Source organism: Camelus bactrianus, chromosome 18 (genome assembly GCF_048773025.1).
Source record: "Camelus bactrianus isolate YW-2024 breed Bactrian camel chromosome 18, ASM4877302v1, whole genome shotgun sequence".
In the NCBI taxonomy this organism is placed as follows: Eukaryota; Metazoa; Chordata; class Mammalia; order Artiodactyla; family Camelidae; genus Camelus; species Camelus bactrianus.
In genome coordinates, this window is record NC_133556.1 from 13,879,572 (window position 1) to 13,894,894 (window position 15,323).

Sequence of the window (15,323 nt, forward strand, 5' to 3'; positions counted from 1 at the left end):
ATTATTTAATCAAACAGAATTATTATATGGCTTAGCAATTCTATTCTGGGTATATACCCAAAAGAACTGAAAGGAGAAACTTGAACAGATATTTGTACACCCCTGTTCATAGCAGCATATTCACAATAGCCAAAAGCTAGAAGCAAACTGTGTCCATTGATGATGAATGGATCAATAAAATAATTCATCATTATCCCATGATGAATGCGATACACTGTATGGAGATATCCCCTTCCGTCTGAGAGCCAGATCAATGCTCTAAGTGCATTCCTGCACCAAGGGCTTTGTATCCCATACATTTGTACAATGGGATATCATTCAAAAGAAATGAAACTCTCATACATGCTACAACATGGATGAACCCTGAAAACAGTATGCTAAGTGAAACTAGTCAGACACAAAGGACAAATACTGGATGATTCCACTGATATGAGGTCCCTCGAATAGTCAAGTTCACAGAGACAGAAAGTGGAATTATGTTTACCAGGGCCCAGGGGAAGGGGAATGGGGAGTTAGTGTTTACTGGGTACAGAGTTTCAATTTGGGAAGATTAAAAAGTTCTGGAGACAGATATTGGTGATGATTGCACAACAGTATGATTATACTTAATGCCACTGAACTATACACTTAAAAATGATTAAAATGGTGAATTTTACATTATGTATGTTTACCACAGCAAAACACTCTACTGTAAGAATGGAGGGAGGGGGAAATAATGTAATTGCAACAAGCTTTCTAGTTTAGAATGGATATGGAAGATGTGAGTTTGAATTATGCAATGAAGTCAGAATATTACCTGGAAATTTTTAAAATTTATATTCCAGTCACTTTTCACTTTCTTGTAAAAATAGACTATCTAGATATAATTGTGGTTTTTAAAACAAACAACTAGTATGAAATGATTTTGAGCAAAATTGTTTTAAAAAAAAGCAAGATGTAGAATAGTGTGTGTGGTTTGCTACTGTTTGTTTTAAAAAGTCAACAAACAAACATACATATTTCATCCCATATATGGAAAACATCCATGAAAGTATTCAGAAGAAGCAAGTAGCCATGGTTGCCTCCAGGGAGGGGAACTGAGAGCCTGGGGAATAGAAGTGGGAGGAAACCCTTTCACTGAACAGATGCCTTTTTGGCCCTTTTGAATATTGAACCAGACAAATGACTGCATTACCTTTGGAAAGAATTGCACACAATTATAAAGAGTCAAATGATGTTAAAAGATTTCTGGAAAATTCTGATATACATATCTGGTTGGTTGAGGACCACTACCACTAGATTGAATAAATGGGTGTTAAGCACCTCTTGTATGCCAAGCCCCTTGCTAGGCAGCTATGATGCAAAATTCCTGACCTAGTCCAGAACGACGAGGGAGCCTTAGGCCTTTGCCTACTTAGAGATGAGGGTTTGGGACTTAGTCTCCCTATAGTGTAGGCTCTGTAAGACAGTGGCCTCCTATACATTACTGCATCCTTCCAAAACTCTAGAGAGCTCTGAATCCTCATGTAAAATTTCCACCAGCTGCTACTAGGCCTCCTGCCTTCATTCCCTTTGTGAAATGGACCCTACTTCCCCACCCCTCTAGGCCCAGGGCAGCCCCTCAACTCCAGCCAGTCCTACATAGCTTTTAGGAACCCCTGAGGGGTTAGAGTTCTGCTGCCCAAAGCTCTCTCTTCTACAAGAATGACCTGAGTTCCACTTGCTTGGTTAAACAAGGGTCAGGGGTCAGCTGCCTCCCATAACTGACTGCCTCCCAAGCTTGATTCTATCCTTCCTCTATTCTTTTTCTTTCCTTTTCATATTTATGGTTATCTTTCCCCACCTGAAATGTTTTTTTCTCTTGTTATTTTCTTCTCTAAGAATTAAAATACAGTCAATAAACAACAGCTTTAAAATTTGTATATTCTTTCAAATTTCAGTGTGTGATTTTTTTAGCTTCATTCACTTTTTAAAAAACTTACTTACTTCTTTAAGCTTTTTTGGGGGGGTAGGTAACTAGGTTTATTTATTTATTTACTTAACTTCGTTTTTTTTTTTGTTTTTTTTTTTAATGGAGGTGCTAGGGATTGAACCCAGGACCTCATGCACGCTAACCACACTCTACCACTGAGTTATACCCTCCCCCCTCACTTTTTTAACTATGATGGAAAATGTGTATAAAAGTAGAACAGTATAATGAACCCTCATATTCTTGTAAACATAACCCATGTCAACATTTATCAACATGTGATAAACCCAGTTTCACCTATATCTCCGTTCTTCCCATCTTCCCCTCCCCCATTATATTATTTTAAAGCAAATCCCAGACACCATAGCAATTTATTTGTAAAATTCTTTACGATTTACCCAAGATGGAAGGAATCTTTTTTTTTTTTAACATAACCACAGGATATTTGTCGCATCTAAATAAATTATGGTAATGCCTTAGTATTATCCAATACATAGTCCATGTTCAAATTTCCTGGATTGTCTCATAAATGTCTCTATAGTAGGTTTATTGAAATCAGAACCCAAACCAGGTCCACACATTGCTTTTGGCTGTTGAAGTAGGCATCTTCTGAAGTGGCTCCAAATGACCCCTGCCTCCTGATATTCCCCTCCTCTCTTGGTGTAAGCTGGAACTAGTGATTTGCTTTATAATGAATTGGTAAGTGATGGGATTTCACTTCCGAGACAAGGCTATAAAAGACTGTCACCTCCATCTTCTTTGTCTCTCTCTGGATCTTCTCGGCTCCTCTGATGAAGTGAGATGCCACGTTGTGAACTGCCCAGTGGAAAGGACCACAAGGCAAGGACCTGAGGGTAGCCTCCAGCTAACATCCAGGGAAGGGAAGGACAGAGGTCCACAGACCAACAATCCTCCAGGAACTGAATCCTGCCAATGCCACGTGAGTCAACTTGGGTGCAGATTCTCCTACCCCTTGAGACGACTGCAGCCCTGACCTTGACTGCAGCCGGTGAGAGCCTTTCAGCCCAGACCCCTGACCCACAGAAACTGATATACTACATGTTATTTTTAAACTGCTAGGTCTTCAAGTAACTTATTACACAGCAATGATAACTAATCCTGTTGTTATGCCTCCAAAATTGCTAATCTACAGCAGTTCCCCCACTTTTGTTTCTCTCTCAGCAGGCTTGGTTGGGTGTGGAAGATAGAGCTGTGTGTATTATTCAGTGTCCCTCAAAGAATGGCCAGCATTCCCTGGGAGAGAGGGTAGGGAAGGCCATACTAAAAATGCAAATGTTTGGGCTCCTTGGGACCTACTGAATGTCTGCGTGGGGACCAGGAATGTGTAATTTCTAAGAGTATCCCAGGGGACTGTTTTTTCCACTGAAGTTTAGAATCAGATAGACTCGGTTTGGAGACCTGGCTTTACCTCTAGCTGTGGGGCATTGTGTGACCTCACCTCTTTGAGCCTCAGTTTTCTCATCTGCAAGATATTCTCATAGTATTTACTTTGCAGGAGGTTGTGCCTAGCTGCTCCCTTTCCCACTCTCTTGATCCATGGATTCTCTCTCTTTTGAGCGAGAGAAAGGGAGTGAGTGGGTTGTCAGTAGAGTTGAGGGGTAACTGGGCCTAGGGTTGGTTTCACAGGAATCCTCACACACACTCAGTGTTGCTAGTAAACATGTACACTTCAAGTCCTCACACCAGAGTGGCAAATTGGTTTTCCAGTTTGATGTAGTCCAGGATAGGGATTCCTGACCAAGTGACTGGGGAAATAAATGTTCTCAGAAGGAGAGTGGGGTCCTCAGGACAGGGCAGTGAGGAAAAGCTGAGCAGGTGGTCTTAGCTGGTTATGAGCTTCGCCCTAGAGAAAGCTCTGGAGCCCAAAGTGTACTACCAAGTTAGTTCCACCTGGAGGCAAGGGATCTGTCTGTCTTTTATACATCTGGCCTGTCACTGGCCAAGTTCAGCCAAGAGGAGGCCTGCTGGGCAGTTCTCCAGAGGTGGGGACAGGTGGGGGATAGGTGTACTGTTGGTAAAGGGATCTGGGTGGGGCACTGAGAGGGTGCACTACAGTTCACCTTTGCACCCTTCAGATCTACTTGCTTCTCCTACTAAGTTTACTCCATCCAGGTACAGCTTCCCCAGGATTCTGATTGATCTGATCGGAATTTCTGGATAAACTCTCAGAAGAGGAGAATTAGTTCTAGAGATTTAACTGACACTTATCACCTCTTTCTTCTCCCATCCACTCCTTCTAGCCCTCCCCCTTCCCTTCTGCTCCTGGCTTCAGCTAGTATTTCTGCTGGTCTCAATGGTCTGTCTGGTGAGTTGCCTCTTGCCCTCATCTCTGAAGGGTTCAAGCCCCAGTTAACAGGCCCTATCAGACCATAGTACTTGCCCATGTACAAATAAAACTCAGCATGGGTGTCTGGAGATGTCCCAGTGGGTCACCTGAAGGCTAAACATATTCCTGCCGCCCATTACATAGTAGTCCTGCTTCCAGTGACGACGGTCTATTACCCCCACCAGCACGGCACATCTTTTCTTTGTCTGGTGGTCTATTGGCAGGAGACCAAAGTGATCAAGTGGTAGGTGTAGCTTAAAATCCAATGGGACTCTTGCTGTGTCCCCTTGTAGAAATGTCCCTCCTCACTCTGGGAATCAGGATCTCTAGACCCACAGGGCCTAAAGTTGGGGGACTGCAAGCATGAATTCTCCAAGGAGGTCACTGGAAGTGATGGTAAGTGGGGCCACGCTTGCTTCTACTCCTTGGTTCCCAGACTCATTTACCTATGATTGAAACAGCAGGTGGTGGGGATCCTCCCTAAATTGTTTAAAATTTTAGAGACCTCTTGTCTTAAACTTTTTTTTTTGAGAGCTCTTGTCTTAAACTATTGCATCCATTTTAATATGTGGAAGCTCCCAAAGGCCTCATTCCAAAATAGCTTCATTTGAAAGATTTGTTGTAGATTTGCTTTTTAGTTTTCTATACTATTTCTTTTTTTTTTTTTTTTAATTTTTTAAAGTTATTTATTTGCTTATTGAGGGGGAAGTAATTAGGTTTATTTATTTTTAATGGAGGTACCAGGGATTGAACCCAGGATGTCATGCATGCTAAGCAGGCACTCTCCGACTGAGCTATACCCTGCCCCCATACTATGTATTTCATGAACATAAAATCTATGGCTGCATGTGAAAAGTATCAGATATTTTTCATAACTGTTTTGTATACATTTGACCTCTAGTACGTACATTTTCAGTCAATATGATGCAATTCATTTGATAATCATTGATCAAGTAACTACTATATTATTGTAGAAGGCTAATGAAATAATATAAAAGGTACTTAAAACTTTAACTACTGCTCCCCTCTATGCTTTAGTTGAGTGCTCATCCTAGTAATCTTCTCAAATGCCTTTCTCCTTAGAAGGCACTATTAAATGGGACCATGTAAGGTTGTAGGCAAGTCAGATCAAAGGCCTGAATTGAGGGTCATAGTCAGAGAACTTCTTAAACCCAGAGATGATCCTCAAAAGTGTTTGTAAATGACCAAACAGGGGGGCCACTGGTCTGACTAAATTGATCGATCATAGCTAATATTCAGAGACTGACAGGAATTTCTCCCCTGAACTAAATGAGGGCAAGTAGAACTTCCAACATAGGTAAATGGGTGTGTCAGTCCTTTGATATCATTGAGATGGCCACCCAAATCTTGAGGGAAATAAAGTCCTTGTTTTGTAAACATACTTATTGCAGGACCAGAGGTGTGGCTCCAGAAATAATCCACAACTCACCAAAACCTCCCCTGCTTGTCTTAAGAGACTTGCAAGCATTGAGGGAAAAATAAAAAACAAAAAAGCCTTAAGGGAATGAAGTCATCATCCTAGGTAACTTGCCTTTCTATGACTTTGAAATGCAAATGTTCTACCTGGTCTTCTCCAAGAACCATTATATCAGCCATTTTTTTAAAATGCAAATTTGAGAAAGGGTAGTGACTTGTCAAGGACAGATGGAAATCTTAAATATCTTCCATAGAAGTTAGTAAAAATGTTTAACCATCTAGATAGGTGACCTTGACTTGTTCCATTTGCCAGAAACCCAATTTGAATCCAACAACTTTTGTAACAGATGGATTTTATATTGTTGTACCTGATTCGTGGTGAAATTTTGAAACGAGAATTATGAGGTATCTGCCTGTTTGTACGTATTTACACGTGTGTTGTAGTTGTATAGTACTGCCAAAATTAATTTGTAAAAGAGCTCTATTTAATTGGCTTAAAGGAGATTAAGTGCTTATATAAATACTCAGAATTTTAAAGAAAATTGGCCATAGTAAATTTCAGATTCACGTGATCTGTGAAATATTCAGTACTGAATTGATGTCTGGTATTGAAGCTAGATTAAACTTGTTGGTTTGATTAATATAAGCATGTCTTTAGAGTCACAAATGTTGAGTAAAACTTCTGTTGTACCTATGTGTACTAGAGGTCAAAAAGACCTTATTATCTGTTGCAAATTTTTCAGTAAGAAAATTAACTTGGTATAATGAAATTCTTATAAGAAATTAAATAGAAATGAGATAAAGAGCTTTGGGGTCAACTATTTAAGAATAATTATCTCAGGAATGTCCACTCAAAAATTATCTCTCCAGGTATTTGGTAACTTGAAATTTTAAAATTGTGCGAAGTTAAGTTAAATGATGGAGGTTTATTAAATGGCTAGGTCATTTCCAGATAAAATAAGATATTGAAATATTAATTACTGAAACATTAATTGGCTTCCCTTTGCAGAAAAACTAAAGGTATTTAGGACTATTGATGAATATATTTAGTGCCAAAATGGAATATTTCCTATAAAAAAGCACATGGTTTTTAGAAATTATTATTGGTATTTATGTTTGCCAGTCTACAGAATGCTAACATAAAAGACAGTTCATAATTGCTTACTTCTCAAAGTTTTCACTAGAAATTAAGGCTTTTAAGGGTTAAAAATTACAATATAGGTAATTAAAGCTACTAAAATAATAAGGGTAACATTTTGGGATGCCAGGAAAGTAGGATGTGTGCTTCAGTAAAAGAAAATGAGGAATGGAATTGTGAAGGAAAAGCCTGGCTGGTCTAACAAGATAACTCACAAGTCTAGGAATGTGAAGGAGAGGCTGGGCTGGGCTAACAAGATAACTCACAAATCTAAGTATCCGAATACTGATCTGAGTTCTGCTGGACTAACTTGTAAATCTAAGTTAATTAGTGTTGGTTTGCTGTTTATTTTTTTTTTCACCAGCCAGCTGGATTTTCAAAGATGTATATCTGGCTTTGGAATGTTGGTTTGCTGCCTCCCTGCCTCCACTTTTGTGATAATGATGCTGCTAAAGCTGTTCCATGCCTATTGGCCGAATACCCCAAGCTTGTACTTTGCCTATGAAACCTCTTGCACACATCTTGGAGGTGCTCAGAGCTTCAGAGCAGAAGCCCCTCTGAGCCCTCCGGCGTAATACATCTGAGTACTTCAACCCTCCGAGTGGTGCTTGTTTCTTGGCTAGCCTGTCGTTTCCGTAACAGAATTGCATTTTGTTAAGGGAGAAAATAGGTTTGTCCTATAGTTGATAGTTTCTGGATGGAAAAAAAATAAGGGACAAACTGATACGGATACATAAAGTGATGGAAGTTTTGGTGGAAGAGGAACCCTGGGGAAAGAGCTTTGTGCATGATCAGGATTGGTTACATTTAGATTGATTTAAATAAGTAAATGTATTTGGTTGTTAAAAGTAAGCTAACACAAAGCTGGAATTTGATTCTCTGTTTAAAGGACACAGTTTTCTTAAAATGTTAACGTGCTTTCAGTAACAGATTGTAAAGTTTCTTTACCTTTTGAGTGACCTGTTCTGTATTTGCCTTTGAATTATTTTATTATTATTTTGGCTTAATGAATAAGTATTGTTTCTTAGTGACCTGTGATCTTATCTGAGCAAGTGTTTTGAAACCTGCCAAGTATCTAATTTTAATTGAAGTTCTTTTGACTTCCAGCTAATTTTGGGATGCTTCAGAAGGCCCCTGAAACATCCCAAAGAGAAATTTCAAACCAGTTAGTTTCATTTGCTATGTTAAATTACGTGGGAATTATTGTGCAGTGAGTAATCTTAAGTTATGTTTCATGGGAAAATGTTATGGAAACTCTATGGAACTCCTAAAAATCTGGTATATCCTGGTAAAACACTATCAGTCATAATTCTAGTTATTATCTTAAAATGTTATATGTCAAAACAGTAACACAGTTTCTTATCAATTATTTTGTAATCAGGTTTTTAACTACCTTCTTAAATCTTTTGTCATCCATAGGCAGTTACGATTTTACTCTGTTGCCTTTGAAAAATGCTTTCTCTTCAGGAGGATTTATAGAAGGACTTTTTGACAAATACAGGTTTGTGAAAACCTGTACTTTTTTTTTTCCTGGCCTTTTGGGAATTCAGTCTGAGACTCCTTCTGAGGAATTCCAACACAGCCAATTTTAAAAAGTCTCTAAGATCAATAAATCAGGCTTACAAAGAAATTAGTCTTGACTTGGCTGTGTTTGGTGGAGATAAGGTGAATTTTAGAGAGAAATATTATGTTACAGTATATATTAAATTCTAGTTTGGTTAATTGAAGACTGTATTTATGAAAGTTATTGTGTTAGCCACACTTTTCCCCTGATGTTCAGGGTGAAAAGAAAATTATCTAGTGGAGTTACCACAGAGTGTAACTCCTCATAGCGTATTATTGCTTGCTTTAGGTTTGATGCTAAAAGCACATGTGCAATGTTTGTGACAATTGGGTATAATCGATAAAATGATCCCCATTAATATACTTCTGAGCCTGTTCATGAGATCTGATTAGTTTCCCCAAGCGTGGATACCTAGGCAAATATAAAGGAGGACTAGCACCGAGGGACGTGATCTGAACCTGAAGCAAGCAGCTAAAACACCCCGGCATCAAGGGACAGATATGTTGATCATCAGTGCTTTCTATTGAAATATTTGCAATCAAAAGGAGAAAAATCTGCACACACTAGTATGGGGAAGTCATTCTGGCTTATACATGATTTAACTTCAACTTTACTGACCAAAGCAGCCTGTTTTGTGGCCCTTCGAACATGCATTGAACATCTGCTTTGGCCTTTGAGGAGGACAATGCACTTGAAAGTCAGAAAGGAGTAACTGTAGTTCAGAAATCCAAGGTAAAACTAGGTGGACATAGTGGATGTGATTTTAGACAAGTTTCTAGACAAATGGATACCTGGCCACAAGTCTCCACAAATCACCAGGTCCAGATTCATTATCCTGAATTTCTCAGGGAATGAGATCTATTTTGTAATTAAAGTTCAGGTTGTCACTCCAACTACCTCTAATTGGGTCTGTCGCACCAAAATGGCAGATCACAAGATTGAGACCTTAATCATACTAGATTCGGATCCAGGACTTGGAACTCAGGAATATTTTCAATTCCGTGTCCATTCCTCAAGTTGAAGCAGGACTACACCCCATTTCAGCAGGAAGTAGACAGAGCGGTCATCATCCCATTCCCTCAGAGCTGGGAAAAAACTGAAAGAGAAATGGGAACAGAAACCAAGTACCTCTGCTGAGTTTATGATTAACCTCTCTATCCAAAATGCTATTCCCTGTTCTCAAGATTGAGGAGTATCAAAGAAAAGGGAGATTGAAACGGCTGGACCCTGGGGGTTCTCCCTGGTACAAATCCTTTCCGTGACCCAGTTTCTGTTTTGTAAGAAATATGCTTCATTCAGCCTCCTTGACCTTCCCTGAGTTCCAAAGGGCAGATTCAAACAGTTGCTAATCAGGGAAGGGAGGGGATGCAGAGACCTGGGAGGAATTGTCAATTAACGATAATGTAGCCTTAAGGCAGGGTCCTGGTCCCTCCTCAGGGCATATGCATAACAATTCTTTGAGTTCTTCTGTAGGAACTAAGGCCCCCACCCATGTGGAAGTTGGCAACTTCAGGCTGAGCACAAGATTCCTGGAACACCGCCCTGTTAACCTCACCACCAACCAATCAGAAGAAAGTTACACACCCTGCTGCCCTCACCCCAAGGTTTGTCTAGAAAAACTTCCTCCAAAACCACTGGGGATTTGGGGTTTTTCAAACACAAGCTGCCCATCCTTTCTTGGCCCTGCAATAAACCTTTCTCTGCTCCACACTCTGATGATTCAGTTTGTTTGGCCTCACTATGCATCAGCCATATGAACTTCTGTTCGGTAATATGTCTGGGTCCCAGCAGCATGAATTAGCCATTGGTTTAAGGTGTGTACCTCATCCTGAAGAATGGTGCTGTATTCTTCCCACGCTGGCATCTCAGCCGTGCCTTCCAAAGGCAGTACAGCATCCTAAGAGGCCATCAGCATCAGTGTGTCCACCACCACATTTCCATTGCTGTCAAGTGGGTGCCTCAGTCCAGTCCGAGGGAGGAGGCAGCTGGGAGTCATTAGCAGCCAATACTCACACCAGCTGGGAGATGGGCGCACTACCAGTAAAGGGGATCTGGGTGGGACACCACCTGTATTCACTACAGGATTTAATTGAAATTTTCCATGTAATTTTCCAGCTGTCCCAATACCTTTTAAAATGTTAAAATAAATAGTTTATCCTTATTCTTCTTTGTATGAAATGTCCCTTTTATCACATCCCAAATTCCTGTCTACATGGCTCTATTCCTGGTCTTTCTCTTCTGTTCCACTGACCTACCTGTTCAGTTCTGCATCTCTGGCACTCAGTGTTTAGTATAGTTTTAGGGTCATTTTTGTTCCTTGGTAGGTCTACTCATCTGATTAGACTGTGTTCATGTGTCACGTCGCTTGGGAAGTTTGGGTCACGCAGTGGGAATTCAGTATGAAATTGTGAACGGAGGACAGGCTTCCTGGTTTTTCTCCACTTCCTCCCGATTTTAAAACCAACACCCCATTCTCCCATCCAACTCTGCTCCTGGTCTGTGCTCTTCCTCTTCCTCTTCCTCTGGCCCTTCTCATCAAGCCCAGGGCTTCTCAGGAAGCAGAGGCAAAGCTTGGCTGGATTCCAGAGGGTGCCAAGGACTGGACTGGGACGGGGTTAGGACATATACACAGAGCATGCTGGCTCAGTGGCTCCCACTTGGTCACCGTGGTGTCCAACCATTGTCTTCCTGCATGGGGACAGATGGTGGTGCAGACTCTGGGACACTAAAAGAGCTATGTTTGGGGATGACAGGGAACAGCCTGGACAGCGGAGCCAGTCCCCTGAGTTCAAGACCTCTAAAGTTCATTCTCTGTGTAATCTTGGTAAGTCACCAAACCTCTCTGAACCTCATCTGTGAAAATGGGAAGAATAATAAAACCTACTTCCCAGGGTCATTACAAGGATTACATGAGATAATATCTATATATAAAGTGACTGATAACATAATAGAGGCTAAAAAATATGATTCTTTTCCTCCCTCTGCATTTCATCTGTGAAATGGTGATGACAGCCCCTTATCAGTTTCCTTGAAGGGAACCCAGGGTGACAAGGGCTGTGGAAAGGGCTCATAGGCTGGAAAGTGTCGAACCCCAGAGACTAGAGCCGGTGATAAAGGTAAAGAGCCCTGGCTCCAGAGCTTGGGTTCAAACCGTAGTAGTTGCTCCCTACTAGTTGTGTAACCCTGAACTAATCACTTAACCTTGCTGTGCCTCAATTTCCTCATCTGTAAAATGGGAAAACAGTACTATCCATCCCATGGGGTTTTGTAAAGGAAATATGAGTTATTACACAGTTATTACGCAGGCCCTTAGGCAGCGCTGGAGAAATGTTAGTGATGATATTGATAAATAAGTTTGAGCCGCAAGGCTGTGCCTCCCAGGAGGGCAGGATGCCCCTAAATCGGGTTCACCACCCCCCAGCCTCTGGAACAGTGCTGCAGAGGCTCAGGGAATCAATAAAAATTGGGCTATGCTGCTCATCCTGCTGGTCCTTACATTGAGGGCTTCTCTTCCACACGCCCTCACTGCCCAATCAGCCCTCCTCCCCGTCACTGACATGGGCACACCTTGAGATCAGGTGCAGACCAGACTCCTTGGCCTGGCTTGCAGAGCCCCCGTCTTCCTTCACCCATCACTCACTGAGGTGTCTCCTTTGAGGGTGGCCTGGGGCTAGGGCTGTAGAGATGACAAGTCCCTGTCCCCTGTCGTGTAGGGAGAGAGTCAAGGAAACTGAGAATTACAATGCAGGGTGATCGGTAGGCAGAGAGGGGAGTTAAGGGGCTGCCAGAATCCTGAGGGGGCAGAGGAGACAAAGTTTCCCCGAGGAGGTAAAACCCAAGTTGAAGGTTAAAGTATGAGAGAGATTGTGTCAAGTGAAGGGGGAGCAGGAGCACTTTCTATGCAGGGACAGTGATAGGAGGGGCTGGTGCTGAGCAGGCATGAGGAGTAGGTTTCGTGGCTGAGATAGAAGGTGGGGAAAAGCAAGACGTGCGGTGCAAGGCTGTGCAGGGAATGGGTTATTGAAGGCCTTGAAAGCTGGGCTACAGAGTTGGTACTTCATCCAGAGGGCGCTGGGGAGTCAAGGAAAGGTGGGGGGGGGGATGGCGAGAGGGGATAAGGCGACCCTTGCTCTTCCCCTTCTTGTCATACCTCACCAACAACCAATCTCTTTGTCTACTGCCCTTGTTTGTTCCTGAAACCTGCCAAGCATGCTCCCACCTCAGGGCCATTGCACTTGCTGTTCTCTTTGCCTGGAGAGGTAAAGATGAAGATTTGCAGTCAGGGGTGGGTGGGAATGGGATTTGGCTTAATATTGGGGTCAGGGTGGGGATCTGGCTTGGAGTTCTTGTTTGTTTGTTCTGAATGGGCCTCATTATATGACCTGCAGGATGACATTAGGGTCATGCTTGAGTGTGCTGGTGGATGGACAACAGATCTCTTGGGAGCAGTAGTGTGGTTGGTGGGGATTGGGCTCCAAGCATGGGGTGGTGGGGAACTGACGTTTTTGCCATCGGTTGGGGGCATTATGTAACATTGAGGCAAAGCTTGAGGGGCCCAGAAGGGGCTTCATAGCAGGGGCCAAGGCACTAGGTGGGTGAAGTCAGCAAGAGCCTAGGAGGTGGAAATGATTATTCCAGTTTCCAGATGAGGAAACAAACTGAGGCTCAGGGAGGTTCGGTAATTCTAAGTTGCTAGGATTTCCCAGGCATCAGCTTCTGGTGAGACCAAAACAGAGATGGAGACAGGTGGGCTGCAAGGTGGGGCAGGGCGGGGTGGCAGAACTAATGATCTCTGCCAAGACAGACACCTTGGTCAAATGGAGCTGGGTCTGTGATAGGGGCCAGTTCCTCCAGCTGTGAAGGGCAGCTGGGGGTCCAGAGAGAGAGAAAGTGAAGTCCCTAAGAGGAGTGGAAGGTGGTGGGGTTGGGTGAGGGCGAGCCCGCCCTCTGGGGTGAGGCTCAGCCCCACGTACGCTGTCCACACGTGAATAGCACCAGATCAAGTATCTGCCTCCTTCTTTCCATCCTCTGCTCCTGCCCTCCTCCTCCTCTTCCTCCTCCTCCTCCACTACCTGGTCTGGCCCACGCCTCAGTGCGCCACCTCAATGAGCCTGGTCTAATCCCCTGACATCACCACCTGCCCAGCACAGGCCCTGCCTGGCAACCCTGGCAGCCCCTGGCCTTGGAGACCCAGTTTAGGATTCCCCACCGCAGAATCCATCTTTCCCTCAACGTCTTCCCTCCTTCAGCTCACAGTTCAGATCGGGGACACCCCAGATCCAGTCCCGAGCTGGGGGGCAGGAGTCTAGGATCTGTCCTGGCCTGGCTGTGTGACTCCAGGTAAGTAGCTGCCCCTCTGGGCCTCAGGCGCCTTATCTAAGTCTCCTCTACCCCCAGCTAGTCACATTAACCTGTTTTGGCTTCTTCTCAGCACCTTGTAACTTTAGGAAATTTTGTTTTTTTAATCTGTTCACATGTTTCTTGCTGGTCTCCCCACTAGACTGTGTGCCCCTATTCACCCCCATCCCAGCACACAGCAGGGCCTCCACTGATAACTGCTGACTGAATGTGGACATGGGTGAATGAATGAACAGATTGTAGCTCCTGCCTTAGCAGGAAGGGTGTGTTCCTTCTCCCTCCACACCAGCCCCAGTGTGGGTGAGGGGGGAGGTAGAGCTGTATTCTAGCCCCGAACTGGATGGAAGCAAAGTGGGGCGTCTGGCTGACCTCTGACTCAGCAGGTGGGCAGGGGCTGAGAACTGAATCTCCCTTAAGGAGAGATTGGGAAAGGTCTGGAGAAGGACTATGACGCTGGACCTATCTCTCTGTCCTTCCCCTCTGTCACAAGGCTTCCCCAGGGGTAGGGTGGGGTGGAGTAGGGTGGGGGAGAGGGCCTCAGGTATGTGTCTGTGTGTCCCTGTGTACTGTACCTGGGCAGAAAACCTCTGCTGGCCTAAGATCTTGCAGGACAGCAAGGTCATGGCTAGATTTCAGGACTCCTCACCTCCAGCTGCACGTATCTGCACATGCATGGGCATGTGTGTGTGTACACGCCATGTGTGTACGTGTTTGTTCCGAGCATGTGCCTCTGGTGGGGCCTCCAGTGGAGCATCTGGGTGTGGCTGGGTGTTCATGTGCATCTGCAGGGACACATGTGCACTCGTCTGTTTGGCTCTCCCCGACGTAGTGTGTGGTACCACACGGGTGTAGGCATGTCCACTAGAGTGTCAGCTCCACGAGGGCAGGGATTCGTGTCTGACTTGTTCCCTCCCCTATCCCAGCACCCAGAACAGGGACCAGCACACTACAGGGGTCAATATATACTTGACTGAATGAATGGATGAACGTGTGTGCACATGTCTGGTGTGTGCCCACTTGCCAACTCGTGTGTAGACGTGCACATGCTCCTGTGTCTAAGGGTGCACCTGGGTGTGGGTGATGTCGCTCACACACCACCCTTCCTGTCCTTTTCCAAACTCCTTTGGAGCCAGGGCCCAATGCCTGGGTCCCTGTGGGGCGGAGCAGGGGGCCGCCTCCTCACGGGAAACTGGATCCCAGGACGTGCAGAGCAGCAGGGAGCAGGGCGGCCCCTTTGTCCCCCGATAATCCCCTCCCTGCCTTGCCCCCTTCCTCCCAGCAACCAGGGTTTAAGGTCGAGTTTGGGGGCTGAAGGGGACTAGGATGTCACCTTCCCAACCTCTCACCTTCCTCTGGGGCATCTGCACCTTCCCCACCCCACCCCCAGGGTATGATTCCTTCCCTCCCTGGTGGACAGCCCTAGTGCTCAGCTCCAGGTATAAAGCCACCTGAGTGGGTGGGAGGACAGGTGCCCCAGAACTACCCAGAGGCTGCCGAGAGGAAGGAGTGAAGACGAGAGCATGAGCTGCCA